Raw genomic sequence first — 18492 nt, forward strand, 5'->3', positions numbered from 1 at the left:
CCTGGATGAATTTCCCATGGTCACTGCTAACTATTTACAAGAACCTCCAAGGATAGAACTTGAATCCAGGGCTAGTGGAAAGTACATTTGAATGAATACTGATAGTGAAATGTGCCAGTTATTAATTTGTTTTAGATTATCTGTGCAATTGTTTCAAATTCCAAGGATGATTATCTTTAATTATTTGCAGTGAAATCTATTAGAATACAACAGAATTCCCATGAAGCATTGCTCACTTAGTAGTTTTATTTTGGAGTAAAAATTTTAAAGATTTTGTTGGTTTGTTTGTTTGTTTCATTGATAAAGTAAGCACAGAAGATAGAACTAGTAAGTACTTTAAAGACTATGTACTCCAGGTCTCTGTTTACCCTTACGGCTCAAGTGGAGAAATGACCTGCCCAAGGTCAATGATCTCAATCATTGCCAGAATGGGCCCAGCACCAGTCGCCTTCGGCCTTGATGATTCAGGGCTCATTTTCCCCCAGGCAGTCCTGCCAGAAACCAGTGACTTTTCTAACTAGTTTAATCCCTAGCAGTGATAGTTAATTCCTTTAATCACTTAAGTAAGTGTGTTGCAAATTCATGCTGGTTTACAAATCTTCTGCAAGCAGGGATTCTCAAACAAGTTCTCTGCCTGCATCCAGTTTTAGGGATTTATGTTTCCTGCCTCTTCCTCTAAAGACAGAATAAGAAATTAGTTTGAACTTTGAGTTATTTATAGTCGGTAACTTCACTCTTCTACACATTAATTACCAAGCCTATGTTTCCCTTGGTACCTTCTGTACTATGACATATTTGCAAAATATATGTTTTTCTTCCCTCTTTTGTTTTACTTACAAATATTAATTAGCTGTGCTTCCATTTTGTGACTTTTAAAGTTTTCTCCCTAAAAATTGTTTATTTATCACTGATCACTAATGTGTCATTTCTCAGTTTAATTAGTTACTTCCATATTCTTCGCTTGATGTAACAGTAGAGCGTGGGCTCTGGGGGCAAAATCCCTGAGTTTCCTTCCTGAATTCAGGAGGTGCTAGCTAACTATGAGACTGTAATGAGTTAGCTGGTTTCTCTGTTTCCTTTCTCTCACAGTTGAAATGCGTACAGTGCCTATCTTAAGGAGTTCTGTAAGGATTAATGAGAAAACCACATACAGTGTTATATACAATGCCTGGTATTCTGTAAGAATTTAATAATTTCGTGATTTTTATATTAAAATAATTAAACTTGATGACTTGGGTTTTTCCAAAATTACCACTACTATTGCAGTTTTTAAGGAAAAATATCTAATCATCTGTGCAGGAATTGGATGGCAGTTTTGTTTATCACCAGGAAAAATTAAGGAAGTATTTTTAAATATTTAAATGTAAAGGAAAGGGTAAATTTCAGCCTGCAGTCTTGATGAAGTAACTAGTATAGTACTTGTCCATCCACCCTAAAAACTACTATTGGGCAAAATACATGAGGCAATGGAATTCAAACATCACGTATCAGGCAGCAGCAATATGATCACTTGAGAGAATGGGGACATGTACACTGAGGTCCACCTTTGCCCAAGCTATCTGACTGGAGACACTTTGCCTACTATTGGTGAAGTTCTTGAACCTAGGTGGGGTTCGGTGGGGTGAGTTTTGGAGCTGACGACTAAAGAAAAAATTCTTAAGACATCTTTGGTGCAAAATGGTGGTTTATTAAAGCACGGGGACAGGACCCGTGGGCAGGAAGAGCTGCGGCCCTGGGTTGTGAGGAGTGGCTGGTTACATACACAGGAGTTGGGTAGGTGAGGACAAAGGGTTGTTCAGAAGGGCTATTGGGATAAAGAAGACTGTCAGGATATTGAAGGCCTGGTTACTATCAAGCCAAGGCCACTTTCCCTCTAATGAGGCACTAACATAAAGACAATTGGGAGTCTCCTGGTGGAATGTTACATTCCTGCTATCAAACGTCCTTGTTAGTGAGATTTAGGTCTTAAAAGAAATTTAACTTTATTTATTTTTCCTTCTACCTCCGTCTCCTTCAGTTTTTTATGGAGGGGAGGGTGACGTTAGGGCTTGAGGAACTGAGTTATGTATCTTTGAAAATTGGGCTATTGATAAGGCAACTTCTTTGTTGTAAATCTCAAGGACATTTGTAAACCAAGAGAGACTCCTGCCTTGCAGGACTGTGATCTCTGCAAGATAACCATTTGCTCTTCTTTTAGGGCAGTCAGGGGTGCCTGTGAAATGTCACACATATTACCAAGGGGAGTGGGTAGAGAGGGGGTGCAAGGCGCCAGCCCCTGCTCCGTTCTCAGCCAGCCTCCTGCTCCCTCATCACTATGGCACAGGAAAGGAAAACCCAGTGCTGGAATTATAGAAAGACTGGGAGTCGGGCAAATTGGAGCTCCAGCCTGGGACTGGTAAAGGGTATGACAAAGAAGAGACCTGAACTGAGAGGCCTTGACCCAAGAAGTATAGAGGGAAGAGCAAGGCTTCAAAGTCAGTCCAGCCTAGTTCTTTTTTTATTTTTTTAAGATTTTATTTATTTATTTGACACAGAGAGAGATCACAGTAGGCAGAGAGGCAGGCTGAGGGGGTGGGGGGGGAAGCAGACTCCCTACCAAGTAGAGAGCCAATGCAGGGCTCGATCCCAGGACCCTGAGATCATGACCTGAGCTGAAGGCAGAGGCTTAACCCACTGAGCCACCCAGGCGCCCCTCCAACCTAGTTCTTTGGCCAAGAGCTAACAATGCAGGCGCTGTTTGAAGCTCCAAAGTCCATCAGAGTACCAGTTGTGAGAGTAAGAGATGAATGTAAATATTGAAGACATGGAATGCTGTGAGATATTAGATTTTCTGTCCAGACAGGGAAGGGGACCATTTTGGCAACATCAGGCATTAAGTTGCTGTGTTAAGAAGGTCATGAGTTAAGAGAAAGGGTCATTCTCTATCATTAGAGACATGCCTTAGACTAAGGAGAAATGAAACAGACTCACCCTAACAAAAGATAAAGTCAAACTGGTAGGATGCAAAGTAAACGCCAGTAATTCAACTGCCTATCAGAACAAAGTTCAACACCCATTTCACATAGACACTACAATCCAGTCTTTCTATCATGTCCAGGAAAATCAAGAAAAAGGCAGCCCTGAAAACAGTTCCTGAGATGAAGCAGATTTGGAGCCAGCAGACAAAGGCTTTAACAAAACTATTATGAATAGCTTCAAGGACACAAGCGAAAAGATGGGTCACAATGAGGGAGCAGATAGAGAAGCCCATGAGAGAAATGGAAACTATAAGGACAGAATGGAAATTCTAGAAATAAAAATAGACTATCTGAAATTTAAAAAAATCACTAAATGAGCTTAAGAGAAGACTATAAATGGGAAAAAAAAGTTTTCTATTTAAACACAAATCAGGACAGTGGGTTAAGCCTTTGCCTTTGGCTCAGGTCATGATCTCAGGGTCCTGGGATCGAGCCTTGCATCGGGCTCTCTGCTCAGCAAGGAGCTGGCTTCCCCCTCTCTCTCTGCCTGCTTCTCTGCCTACTTGTGATCTCTGTCTGTCAAAAAATACATAAAATCTTTAAAAATCAACAGAAATTGTCTTATTTGAAGCACACAAAGAAGAATGGGTGAAAAAATAAGCAGAATGATGCAATGGACAACACTAAGTGGTCTAATGTGTATTTCATTGTTATGCCAAGAGGATAAGAAAGAAAAATAGTTCAGAAAAAACATTTGAAAAAATAATTATAAAATTTATTCAATATATAGTAGATGTAACTATTAATTTTAACTACTATTGGGCTGGGCATTGGCAATAATAGAGGAGGGGAAGGACCACATGTGGGCAAGACCTCCAATCTATGCAGGTCATCAGACCAGATGCAGGAGAAAATGGAAGGCGTTGTAGACCTCCCGTGACAGATGCAGAGCGTGGGAAGCCGTGATAGACCAGACCTCCTTCAGACTTCTTTGAACCAACAGTGAGGGGCCCTGCTGCCAGGCTTTCTGGCCCTTCACATTTCAAAAGAAATATATGGGTATAGACTATAGGATTCAGAGAGGGAGTAGATTTCAGAACTATTACTCCCAGGCCCTGATGTAGAAATTTTAGAAAGGTAACAAACTATAGAAGAGGTGCTTTTGTTTTAAAAAATATATATATTTTTTTATTTATTTATTTGACAGACCACAAGTAGGCAGAGAGAGAGAGGAGGAAGCCGGCTCCCCACTGAGCAGAGAGCCTGATGCGGGGCTCAATTCCAGGACCCTGGGATCGTGACCTGAGCGGAAGGGAGAGGCTTTAACCCACTGAGCCACCCAGGTGCCCCAGAAAAGGTGCTTTTTAAGAAAGTAGTTGGGAAGTGGGGTGCCTGGGTGGCTCAGTTGGTTGAGTGCCTGACTCTTGGCTTCAGCTCGGGCCTTGACCTCAGGGTCCCTGGATTGAGTCCTCCATCGGCTCAAGGTGTGGGGTCTGCTTGAAATTCTCTCCCCTCCATCTCCTTCCCCCCCTACTGAAAGGTGTCCTCTCTCTCTCAAATAAAAAAATGACTGAAAAAATAAATAATTTTTTTAAGTAGTTGGATAGAAGGGAAAACAAATAAAATTAATTCATTTTTTTATTCCTCATGAAAACCCAGCTCTTGTTATGGAGATTAACCCTCAGTTAACAGGAGAAAGACTGGAGAGTATGTGTGTGCATCACCGAGCTGTACCAGAAGAGTACCTCACATAAAATATTAAGAGCTGCAGAATGTAGAACTCTGCATATCCTTGTCTTCTTTAAAAAAAAAAAAAATAGAAACATCATTATTTCTAATGTGAGGCTCTCACCTTTGCAAAGTCTACAAAAGAGTAAATGGCCAACCAGTGCTTTACTGCCTGTATGGAAGGGTTTTCTCTATTTTTAGATTTGGCAGTAATTTCTGACAGTAACAGTTGTATAGCTGATGAAAAGTTTCCTTCCAGTTCTTGTCATAGTCCCCAACTGGGACAATACTACATATTGACTAGGGTCTATGATCTTATTACAGCATTCCCCCCTGTGCTTGAAAGAAGAATGGATGCTGATATTTAAGGTTCTGTTTTTCTAATTTACGTTATCCCTTGATAGTAGCAAGACATGGCAGTGCTGAGGTTTGGGTGATAAACCAAAATGACTTTTTAAAATTATATTTATATTTATATATTTATTATATTTATATTATCTCATTATAGAATGTGACATAATAATATATGATTATCAAGTTTCATTAGATATGAATACCTAACACCTTCAATACCTAATTGATATAAGAAAATTATCATCATTCTGGGTGCTACCCTCCAGTCAAAGTAGGTTTTACCCCACCTTACTACTGAACTGTTCTCCCTCCAGAGTAACCACAGCTATACACGTCCTTTACATCACCCCTACCAGCAAACCTTACTACAGAATGTATGTGTGTGTATGCATGGGTGGCTAAGAGAAAGGAGAAGGAATAGTAAAATGTGATGATTTTTTAAGCTAAATGACTGTGAACTCTAAAGTGTCCTAAGGATTTTTATAAACCTCAATTGTTAATATTTATTAAAGCAATATATAGAGCCAAAACACACACATAAATCTACCCCTTCAAGTGACTCTGAAAATGAGTAATGACTGGCAGAATTCAAACTTGTCTTTCATTTCCCATTTAAAAATAGTTTCCCCAAAATATCACACTAGATTTTGACTTTTAATAAACTTACCCAAAGTCTTTAATTATAAGAATACTCTGAATATAGATTATGCCTTCCAGGCAATTAAAAATATGTGCACATCTTTCTTAGACGCAACACTTAAACTTGATCTTTTGTTAAAACAAGATAGTGGTACATCCCTGTTTCAAAGAGCTGCCTCTACATGCATTTTGTTGATGATCAAATTTTTTAATGAAATGTCTCTTGTTTTATGTTCAGAATCATTTTCTGTTACTCCCAACTTCCTTCTTTTCATCCTACCATATTCTTCTATTTAAACAAAACCCGTTTACTGAGATTAGTCTGCATCTCACAGAGATTAACCTTGGGCACAAAGAGTGAAGGATCAGAGTCACTCTTGTCAGAGACCCACTTGGGGGTTGTAGAGGGAATGTGTTGTGCTAAGATATTTATATTGTGAACATATCATTTTATTTAAAAATACACAAAATAGGCTCTATCCTCAGACTTCTACTCTCTAATAGTATAATTTTTAACATATCGGAGTCTTAGGCTCTTTTGTCAAAGAGAAAGACGCCCTGGGGTGCTTGGCTGGGTTAGTGAGTAGAGCATAGGACTCTTGATCTTAGGGTCATAGGTTCAAGCTCCCTTCTGGGTGTAGAGCTTATGTTAATAAAAAGGGAAGAAAAAACAAAAAAAGAATGATGCCTAATCCTCAGAATCTTATGATAATCATGTAGCTTGCGTAAAAAAGCTTAACAACTATTTAATTACTTTATTTATTTTTAAATTTTATTTATTTATTTATTTGAAAGAGAAAGAGCACAAGCAGGGGAACAGCAGGGAGAGGGAGAAACAGGCTCCCCCTTGAGCAGGAAGCCTGGCACAGGGGCTCCATCCTAGGACCTTGGGATGGTGACCTGAGCTGAAGGCAGACGCTTTATCAACTGAGCCACCCACGCACCCCTCTAAATAACTATTTTAAAGATTATTATTTTAGGGGCACCTGGGTGGCTCAGTGGTTTAAGCCTCTGCCTTCGGCTCAGGTCATGATCTCAGGGTCCTGGGATCGAGTTCCGCATCGGGCTCTCTGCTCAGCAGGGAGCCTGCTTCTCTCTCTCTCTCTCTCTGCCTGCCTCTCTGCCTACTTGTGATCTCTCTCTATCAAATAAATAAATAAAAATCTTTAAAAAAAAAGATTATTATTTTATATCTTCCAACTGTTAAATGACTACTCTAAGCTACTCATAAATTTGGAAAACATCTTCCGAAGTCCAAACTTTTTTTTTGACACCAGGATACCACACAACCAGGACAGCACACAAGGATCTGGTTTCAAATAGGTGAATCCACGTAATGGTGCATATATTCATAAATAATTCTAAATACTGTAGTAAGTTCTTTGGTCAGGACATGGACATTAATGCCAGTTTGTAATAACTGAACTTTGTTGGGCATTAGAAACAACTGAATTATTCAGTTATTTAGCCTCACCTTGAGGTAGAAATACATCCTTAATATTGTTCAGCTTCCTAGGTTGAGAAATAGTGACTAAAGTTCTACGTTTTGCAGATTGTTAGTCCTCATTCTCACATTTCTATTAAATTTAGTGAAAAGCTTCACCAGCATTATCTAGGTCACGTGTCCAACGAACACAGCAGAAGGGTGCTCAAGGCAGATTTTGGCGTCAGGACCCCTTAATCTAGATCCAGTGTTTCCCATAACACAACATGTTGCTGACTTATATAAAACCAATGTAAATCCCAGTAATTGCCCAGCAAACCAGGGATTCAGAGGAGTGAGTGATGCTAATTACTACCCTTAATAAGGGTAGTGATATTATTTCCTTATTAGGGAACTGAATCTGGAAAATATTTCAGGTAAATTGTCCAAGATTCCAGAAGACTCTAGTAAAGACTGAACCTTTTAGGTTGGGGTGATTACCAAATCTGTTACTTCCATTTCATATTATCTCTTCTTCCAACCCAGATCATCAAAAATAATAAAAGAAGATGAATATATTAATATTTATGCATCTTTCACTTACTTTAATTCCTCTCCAGAGGTATTGCTTAAATCCTAACTCTTCCAAGCTAAAATGCATTCACTTAAGAACGTTATCTTTCATAAAATAAACTGTGATGTCTAATAGAGCTTATCATTCTGTATCTGTAAATCCTTATCTCTCTATCTATCTATGTATCAATAAAATCTAAACTGGAAGACTGAAGAACTTGGGAATTATGTGCTTTTCTGCATTAAAGAGTAACAGAGAGGAATTTGGGTACTTAACTACAAGTGAGAGACTAAATGTTAGAAACCAAATTAGTTCCTAGATTAAAATGAAAACTCAAGTATGACCTCCTATTAAATGCTCGAATTTTAGCTCTTGCATATGATAATAATTTATTAAAATATGGGAGCCAAGGTCACAATAACTTCCTTTAAAATACAACCTATAATAACGTGTATTTGGTTATAAAAGTGTAAGGTAATATTTAACCCACTCTTAGACATTTATTCACATTATGAAGTTTGAACTATTCTGACCCTCTTAAACAAATGGTCCATTATTGAGTGCAGTGTTCGGAAAATGTTTTTGAGATGCATACATCATCACGAAATTGGCAGCCTAGTACTAAAAAAGAGAGGGGACAATAGGCAGTCATGTGAAGTCTCTGTAGAAGGTTATACTTAGTTTGATAACTTAATTTTGCTGTAGAGATAGAGATCTATGAACCATACCGTTCCAAGATGTTTTTCCCCCTCTATGGAAAAGTATCCTTTTGAAAAATATTGTCCTTTTGAGTATTATTACCACAGTGCTTATCTCTCCTCTTCTGTTTTTTTTCTTGCCTAAGACAGAATCAGAAGGATGAAGGAACTGGACGGTAAATATGAGTTTTTAGGTCTTATTCACAGACTTAAGATAAACTTTACATGTGATGACCTTAATTGAAGGAAACATCTCTCAGGTTGTTGAACTACCTATTTCTTAGTGTAATGGTCATGCTTGTCATAAAAGTTTATCACTTGTAGGTAGTGAATAGATTTTCTGGAGATTTCAGGGCTTCTCTTCCTGCCAAATGCCTATAGGATAAATCTGTGCATCGAATTTTCAATTATTAGAACACACTTTACATTACATCATTGCTATGAACCTCTGACCGCTACACTTCTTTTCAAAGTACGGCCATTTTCAAACTTCGATTTTGGTCCAGTGGCTCTACATTTCACACTATTTTTGTCTTATTTATGAGATTCATTTACATTGTTGTGAGTGTATTTCCTTTGTTTTTGGTGGAGAAAACCAGATGGGGCGATAGAGTATTTACTCAAATGAATTTTAGTGTTCGTGTCTCTTGGTCTAAATGTAAACTGCAAACTCTTAAATACCACAACTCTCATTGCCTATGGGTTATTCTACTTTATTATTTATTTATTTTAATTTATTTTATTATTTTTATTCATTATTTATTTATTATATTATTTATTTATTTTATATAATATAATATATTATATTATATATCTATATTATACTATTTATTATCTTATTTATAATAATAATAATTATTATTATTTATTATACTTAATTGACCTCTCCTACTTTTTCCCAGAGTACTCGTAGAAATAAGGCTTTGGGGGTGCCTGAGTGGCTCAGTCACTAAGCATCTGCCTTTGGCTCAGGTCATGATCCCAGGGTCCTGGGATAGAGGCCCACATGGGGCTCCCTGCTCAACAGGGAACCTGCTTCTCCCTTTCCCACTTCCCCTGCGTGTATTACCTCTCTCTCTGTGTCTCTGTTAAATAAATAAATAAAATCTTAAAAAAAAAAAAAAGAAAGAAAGAAGGTTTTGAATATTCTCATCTCCACAAAAAGATTTTACAAACTTTTTTTTTTTTTTTTTTAAATCCTGGCCCACATAGGCAGAACTGTTCTAATATTTGACACTACTAGCTACTTTTGTACTTTTTGAAACTTCATATAGAAACATGTCCTTTGCCTAACATAATATTTATGAGATGTGTTCATGTTGTGTGTATCAGCATTTCCCTTGATTTTTGTTGCAGAGTAGCATTTACCATGATAGATATTTTAAGATATGTATGTCCAATATCCTGATGAACATTTGAGTTGTTTACAGCTTGGGGGCTACTATAAAGAATAAATCATCTGGTACAAGTCTTTTTGTGAAATGATATTTCCATTTCTCTCAAGTACATACAAGTAGTAGAAATCTTTTCCAAAATCTTATGCCCTTGTCTTCCACACCACTAATATGTGAGAACTTCAGGTGCCCCATACCTTCTTTATCACTTGGTGTTGCCAGTATCTATGTACGTAGGCATGCATGAATGGATGGACATTTGTGTGTATTAACGCCACTCTGGTAGGTGTGGAATGGCAGATCCCTGTGTTTGGCTCACCAGCCATAGTGCGATTATTGCAGTCCTAAAAAATAACTGACATTTTAAGCAAAAATATTAACACCATATTGTATGTTTATAGTATATATGAAAGTAACATATATGGCAACATTAGCACATAGGATGGGAGGGAAAACTGTGAATACAGTGTTGTAAGGTCCTTATGCTCCATGTGCAATAATATAATATCGTCTGGACCCCAGTTCTCTTTCCTTATATCACCACCATTCTCTTCCTCAGTTTCCCCCCACTCCTTGGCCCGAGGAATATTCTTCATGCCGTAAGCTGGTGCAGTTGTTGGGCTCACCACTTTGTTTCCCATCTCTGAAGGGTCATAGTTATTTCTTAGCTAATTTCCATTGTCTTGAGAGCCATTTTTGGCCTTTTAGTTACTTCAGATGAAATAGTAAATCCATTCCCTATTACCCTTTTTTCGTTTTTCCCTATTACTCTATCCTGGAAAGGACTGAGAGTCCAGCTCTAACTACCAAAAACTAATGGCTGCTCAAAGGCCTTTTATCTTATCTTGGATTTTCCTAGAAGCGTAACCTGAAGCAGAAGTTGGCAAGCAGGTGGTTTATTTTGGAAATAACCCAAGTAGCAGGAATAAGAAAAAACAGAGTGACCCAGAAAAGGAGGGGAAACCCAGTGCAAGGACACCTCTTTGAGTCGGCCAGAAATGTAGGCAATGGTTCCTTGGTTTTGTAGTTCTTCTTAGGAGTCTAATGAAATAAATCTTGTAATTGTCTATGCAGGGGGTCAGTGGCTCCAAACTTCTCTTTATTAGGGGTGACTCGTCTGGTATGACTCTTCAGCACTTCAAGTTTGGGCTAACTTGAGTACTGAATGGACACTCACTGGCATCCTGCGTGGAATTAGGAAGTCTTGCAGCATGAGACGAGAGGTGAGAGGCATGGTTCCAAGACAAAGCGCTCTCAGGTTGTAAACTTATAGGGCTGATTTGAAGTTTCTTATGAATTGATTAGCATATCTGTGATTCCCTGAAAAGGTGGGGCAGAGTATTTCAAATAGAACATATATAAATACGAAAGCTTCTCTTTTTCTTATTAATACTTTATTTTTTTTAGGACACTTCTAGTTTCACAGTGAAGTTGAGAGAAAGGTAGCTATTTCCCATATATGCCCTTCAATGATATATTGGCTATTCTTGGTCTTTTGCCTTTGTACATAAATGTTACAATCTGTTTGTCAGTTTCCATAAAAGATCTCATTGGGATTTTGATTGGGATTACATGGAATCTATAGATCAAACTGGGAAGAACTAACGTTTTAATAATACTGAGTCTTCCTGTCTATTAACTTGGAAGACTTCTTTATTCAGTTCCTCCCTAATCAGAGTGTTAGAGTTTCCTCCTATAAATCCTATACATATTTTGTTAGATTTATACCTCAAAGTATTTCCTCTTGCGGGGTACTATTATAAATGGTATTGTGCTTTTCATTTCAAATTGCACTTGTTCATTGCTGGTATATAGGAAAGTGATTTTGTAAATTTTGTATCTTAACCTTGTGTCCTGCAACCTTGCTACAATTGCTTATTATTCTAAGAGGGGTATTTTTTTTTTGGTCAATTATTTCAGCTTTTTAACATATAATTATGTCATTTTTATGCAAAAACAATTTTATTTCTCCCTTTCCAATCTGCAAAACTTTTATTTCCATTTCAAATGGATAAGTTCTCAGAAATTTGTTATACATGTAGCTTTACTAAAATAGACTTGAAAACTTAAACAACATATAAATGAAAGTAAAAAGAAACCACACACACACACACACACACACACACACACACACACACAGAGAGGCATGTGGAAATCAAGATTTAAAGACTTGTTATAAGACTTAAATCTATACAATTATAGAATTAAATTTATTTCAACCAGATGATTATGGCCATAAAACAGAATGTTTATGACATACTTAGGAAGGAGTTTGCATAGTGTACAAATGAAGATTGAAATAAAATAATGATAGCCTATTATTGTTTGTTTGTTTGTTTGTTTAGGACTTCAAGATGCCAGGCAATGCTGCAGGATGTTGGAAAAAATCACAGTGAATACATGAGAGTTTTGGCATGACCCAGGAAAATAAAGGCCTCAGATTGTCTTTGAAAAAAAATAGGGAAAGCAATATTTTCACGAATGCAAGTATGGCTAAATGTGATATAATAGTTACATGATCTTCTAAGTTGTGGAGATTTCTGCACAGTGTCCTCCATTTGTTAAATCAAATTTTTCCAGGCATGCAGACCAGGAATGTGCATGGTATGCATACTGCCAAGGTAATTTTATTCACACAAAAATTTGGTCATTAGTCGTCTCGATAGATGAGTAAGTCAGTAAGTAAGTGAAATGAATAGTAGCAAGTAACAGAGAACTGTGCCATATGCCATCAAGAAATTTCTATGAAGCAAGTAGCCAGAACTTGGACCATGGGCAGAATTTGTATAGTTTGTGAGGGTAGTAAGGATGTACCTTTACGTGGAATTCAAGAAGCAAAACAAACAGCAATTCAGTCAAATCATGGACATGTAGGCAAAGTGGACTGAAACATCTTTTCTATTGTCACAACTGATCTTTTCCTGAAAATATTTATCTCATTAGTAATATGAGCCAATGACAGTGTGTGAACATATCATGCATGTGTTTTAATTTCCAATTTCTTGACTATCTTACTATGAACCCAACTTCCTACAATGATCTTATGTTTGTAATTGTTTTTGATATTTAGAAAATTTTTTAATTTTACAAAGACATGTATTTCCCTTAAGAAAAGTATAAATATATAATTAACTCAGGATTTTAGAATAATTTTTGGGAGCTTAATTAATCCAATTAAAGAATAGGTAGTACAACTTTCATTAATGCAAGACATAGAGGGGAAGCTAAAAATAGCCTAACTAGCCTGCCTAATTAGCCATGATTGAACACGCACAATGTAGGCATTATTGAAATACCCTACATATCATCTCCTGTTTGATGGTGGGCCATAAGATTTGGAAAATATAATATAATCTGTTTGAGAGATTAAATCTCTAGCTTTCTACATACAACGTATTCTAACTTGTGTGTTCTATGATGACAAACTACAAACTAAATAGAATGCACCACACAAACATACATTCTGACAAGTGTAATAAAATGCAGTTCATTTCAACCAAGGCAACAAGTACCTGTCTCTGAAGCAAGCATTAATCTCTAAGCAGGACTGCACATATCCTTTTCAGAAATGAATAAGTTTCATGCTTTATTTACTGGTAATCCCCAGGCATTTTTCATATTGTATAAGGTGAGGACTGTAAATTCTATAGAAAAGTAAAGGAGGTTAGAATTAAGTTGAAGATTCAGAAATGTCACATAATTTTTTAAAGTAATTACAAGAAATATTAATGTTTTACAAACCATAAAATAATTTTTTGCATATGACACCATTTGCAAATGTCTCAAACACCCAATAAAGTATTTACACTGCTAACCAAACTCCTTTTTTAAGAAGATTTATTTATTTATTTTAGAGAGATAGAAAGCATGAGCAGGGGGAGGGGCAGAGGGAGTGAGAGAGAGAGAGAATCCTCAAGCAGACTCCCTGCCAAGTGCCAAGCCTGATGTGGAACTGAATTCTAGGACCCTGAGATCATGACCTGCGCAGAAATCAGAGTCAGTCACTCAACTGACTGAGCTACCCAGACACCCCCTAACCAAATTCCTTTTGAATGAAAGTCTGTAAATAAAATATAATATGAATATATAAAGTGTTCCTATTAGATACTATAAACATATCCACACTTTGTTCTTAGAAACAGTTTTTAATATTCTCTATGTTTTATGCTCTAGAGAGCTTAAAAAGTTCGATTTACTTACTAAAATGTCCTTGAGTCCAACTTCTCACTTTACGCAGTAAGTGCTTCCCTTCGATTTCCTGAGAGACCAGAATTTTCATTTTCTTTTTCCACATTTGCTGCTTCCCTGTCTGATACCAGTTCCCTCCAACACTCCTGGCACTCTACCACTAAGAAAGCCTTTATTTTCATTCTGCTTGTTGGTAATTAAAAAGGAAATCTTTCCACTTTTACCTGTTCCCACCAAAAAAGAGTACAAAACAGCTCCCAAGGAACCAAGTGAAGGTCAAGAAGCAATCAGTCAACACCAACACGCGTAGCCTGACCAAAGGAGTAGTGGCGGAATTGGTGTGGGAATGGCGTTCTTAGATTACCAAACTTCACTGATATTTGGTTAGGTACTGGAGAAAGTGAACTTAAAAAAAAAAAAAAAAAAGAAGAAGAAGTAATTAGACTACATTTGGAAAGACCATAATAACTGACACATATGGTATAAAAACATCTTTAGAACACACAAAATATAAAAATTGAGGAAGAGTTTTGCTTGCAGAAATATGGTGCTAGTGCACTGTGTAGCCATGCTCTTCAGTCTTTCACTGAGACACAACTGCAAGCATAGCTTTAAAGAGCAATCACCTGGAGCTCAAAGGACAGCAGTGGAATAAACAAAAGGAAAGTGGTCTGCAGAGAGTGCACTGAATAATAATCTTGTAACTTGGTGGTTTAGTCAATTAAGTTAATAGGATTTAATGTTGTCTGCTACAAACTCTATTTTCAGATGTGTAGGCAAGTCTACTAATGATGGACAAAACCGCACTTCTACAAAGTATTACCATTCTGTTATATCTGTTTCTTTTAGTAAATCATTATTATACAAAGATTACAATCTGTGCCCCTTAGTGAAATGAAAACCGAGTTTGAAGTTATTTCTTGGTAATGTGTCTCTTGTGACTTCAACACTAATGTCAGTTTATTCTGAAATCCTTGACCACAAAATCAAAACCCTTTGACTTCTTAATCATGTCCTTCATCATAAAGTGAGGAGTAAGATTTGTGCAAATAGTTCTGACTTCAAAAAAAAAAAAAGCATTTATCTTTTTTTTTATAACATGGAAAAGATATAAGAAATCTGGTGATAATGCATAGAAGATCAAAATTTAATTGAGCTGAAGTATTTTTTAATTTAGGAAGCATAGTTTCCCTAAGTAAGGGAAAAGGAAATCTTCCCACTTTTTTTTAGAACATGGAAGAATATTTTTTCTAGGACTTGTAAGAGTATTAAGTCAGCCATCCAGGGCACATATACCTATCACTCAGTTCCAGGACTGTGACATCTGCTCCAAATATTACAAAGATTTCCTTAAAGAATAAATATGGTCCCTTCGATCAGAGTATTACTGGTCGAGTGGAACAGAAAGAAGAACAAGTCACCATGATGACACATTTTGGGATATTTTCCTCTGGAAAAGCACAGAACACTGTAGAGGATCTGAGGAAGGCTCTGCCAGTGTACACTTGTAATCAGAGCTTCTCCCATGAGAACTTAGGCCGGTGTTGAATCCGGAATATAAATGTATTGGTTTTCTATTGCTGCAGAACAAATTACCTCAACCTTTAGCATCTTAAAACAACACACTTTTTTTTTTTTTTTTTAAGATTTATTTACTTATTTTAGAGAGAGCAAGAGAGTAGCGAGGGCAGGGGAGGGGCAGAAGGAGAGAAGAAGGAATCTCAAGCAGACTCTCCACTGAGCATGGAGCACAGGGCAGGGCTCAATCTCACAACCCTGACATCATGATCTGAGCTGAAATCAAGAGTCTGACATTTAACCCACTGAGCCACTCAGGCACCTCTGCAACACACATTTATTATCTCACTATTTTTGTGCATCTCCTGGCTCAGTCTCTTACAAGTAGGATGACCAACTTATCCTGGTTTGCCCAAGGCTTTGCCGGGTTTTAAAACTGGAAGTCCCACATCCAGAGAAACCTCTCAGCCACAGGTGAACCAGAATGGACAATTACCTTATTCACAAGGCTTCAATCAAAGATGTTGACTGGGGGCAAAATCACCTCAAGTGTCTGGGGTAAGATCTACATCCAAGCTGCCTTGGTCATTGCTGGCAGGACTCAGCTCCTTTGGGGCTTGAGACTGAGGGCCTTGGTTCTCACCAGCCATTGGCCAGAGATGGCCCTCAACTCTCGCTCACAACGGACCCCCTTCATTAGAGCCTTCCTAGGAGAAGAGCTGGAGAGAAAATGTCTACACGATGAAATCATCGTCTTGGTAACCTGAGAAGAGGCATTCTGTCATTTTTGCCAAATTCTATCTGTTAGAAGCAAGTTGATAACTAGATCCAGTTCAACCCCAAGGCAAGGGGCATATAAAACAGGGGCAAGACCACTCAGAATTGAGGATCACTGGGAACATGAGAAAACATCTTATTCAAAACAAAGGAAAAAACAACAACAAAAGAAGGAGCCAAGAAAGGAAGCATAAAAACATATATTTATGATGTTAATATATTTTTATAGAACATGAAACTTTTAACACAAATGTATCTGATTTTATCAATTGATAAATACTAAGGAAACTGTACATTCTACTTGTTTTTAAATTCTTTGTTAGAAATAATAAACATATACAATAGTCTGCACTTTTTGTGTATGAGCTCCTGTGTATATGTATGTTAGGGTGGCGTGTGTAGCTTTAAATGGCCTCTCTAAAAAAACAAACAAACAGAAAAGAAAAGAAAATAAAAGGAAAGAAAGAAAGAAAGAAAAAAATTCATTGTTTATGCACCACACCCAGTGCTCCATGCAATCCATGCCCTCCATAATACCCACCACATGGCTCCCCCAACCTCCCACCCCCCACCCCTTCAAAACCCTCAGACTGTTTTTCAGAGTCCATAGTCTCTCATGGTTCACCTCCCCTTCCAATTTCCCTCAGCTCCCTTCTCCTCTCCATCTCCCTATGTCTTCCATGTTATGTGTTATGCTCCACAAATAAGTAAAACCATATGATAATTGACTCTCTCTGCTTAACTTATTTCACTCAGCATAATCTCTTCCAGTCCCGTCCATGTTGACACAAAAGTTGGGTATTCATCCTTTCTGATGGAGGCATAATACTCCATAGTGTATATGGACCACATCTTCCTTATCTATTCATCTGTTGAAGGGCATTTTGGTTCTTTCCAGTTTGGGGACTGTGGCCCTTGCTGCTATAAACATTGGGGTACAGATGGCCCTTCTCTTCACTACATCTGTATCGTTGGGATAAATACCCAGTAGTGTAATGGCAGAGTCATAGGGAAGCTCTATTTTTAATTTCTTGAGGAATCTCCACACTGTTTTCCAAAGTGGCTGCACCGACTTGCATTCCCACCAACAGTGGAAGAGGGTTCCCCTTTCTCCACAACCCCTACAACACATGTTGTTTCCTGTCTTGCTAATTTTGGCCATTCTAACTGGTGTAAGGTGGTATCTCAATGTGGTTTTAATTTGAATCTCCCTGATGGCTAGTGATGATGAACATTTTTTTCATGTGTCTGAGAGCCATTTGTATGTCTTCATTGGGAAGTGTCTGTTCATGTCTTCTGCCCATTTTTTGACATGATTATCTGTTTTGTGTGTGTGTTGAGTTTGAGAAGTTCTTTATAGATCCTGGATATCAACCTTGTGTCTGTACTGTCATTTGAAAATATCTTCTCCCATTCCGTGGGTTGCCTCTTTAAGAAACTAGTTTCTTGAAGTTACTTTTAAGTCACAAAATTCCAGAAGGAAACAACAGTATAACTGAAGTTGCAAAATGAGCAACTCTAAGAATAATTAGTGTCCTTCATGTGGCCATGATGCTGATGCTGATGATGCCCACTGAGATTTCCTGCCTTTTCAAACACAGTATTTCCTCTTGCTTTCTGATATTTTCAGTCTTTCAATGAACCTTTCCCCCCTTCCATATCTGCTATTGCCTGGAATATTTTTCTTTCTCCCAAATCCACCCTAACTCATGGCTCTTATAATGCTTACATTTTTACTCCAGACTTCATTCTCTCAATATTTTCCCAGCTAATACAATTTTCCTTATTAAACATCCTTGTGTTATATATTTCATTTTCTGGCATTTTCAGAGTGCTAGATCTACATTTGTAATATGATTATTTACCTAGTTTGTGCTTATTTCCTGAAACATTAGCTCCAAATAGGAATTCATCATGTTTTTCTTAGTCCTACACTAATATCTAGCACAAAACAGATTGTATTTAAATTATCTGCTGAATGAATGAATAAGTAAATATTTAATAATTGACTTGATGCTCTTTTTCCAAATGAATCTTTCTTTTCTGAATTGAAAATATTTTTTAAAAATTTGATTTATATATACTTGGTGAAGGAATAATTACGTAGATACAATTTTACACAAAATATAGTTATTTTCTTAACTTTAATATTTTTCACACCATCCTAGACCGAGTTATCCATATTTCTGGTCAATAATAAAAAGTCAGCTTACTGAATAAATACATTTAAATTCATATTATT

General features: G+C 37.2%; 1 long non-coding RNA gene across 1 annotated transcript in view; it reads right to left on the minus strand.

Annotated features, from left to right (window-relative positions):
* Window positions 1-18492, minus strand: part of LOC309871050 — a 218138-nt gene that overhangs the window by 51618 nt on the left and 148028 nt on the right. The window lies entirely within an intron of this gene.

The sequence above is a fragment of the Mustela nivalis genome, assembly GCF_964662115.1.
Source record: "Mustela nivalis genome assembly, chromosome: 8".
NCBI lineage: Eukaryota > Metazoa > Chordata > Mammalia > Carnivora > Mustelidae > Mustela > Mustela nivalis.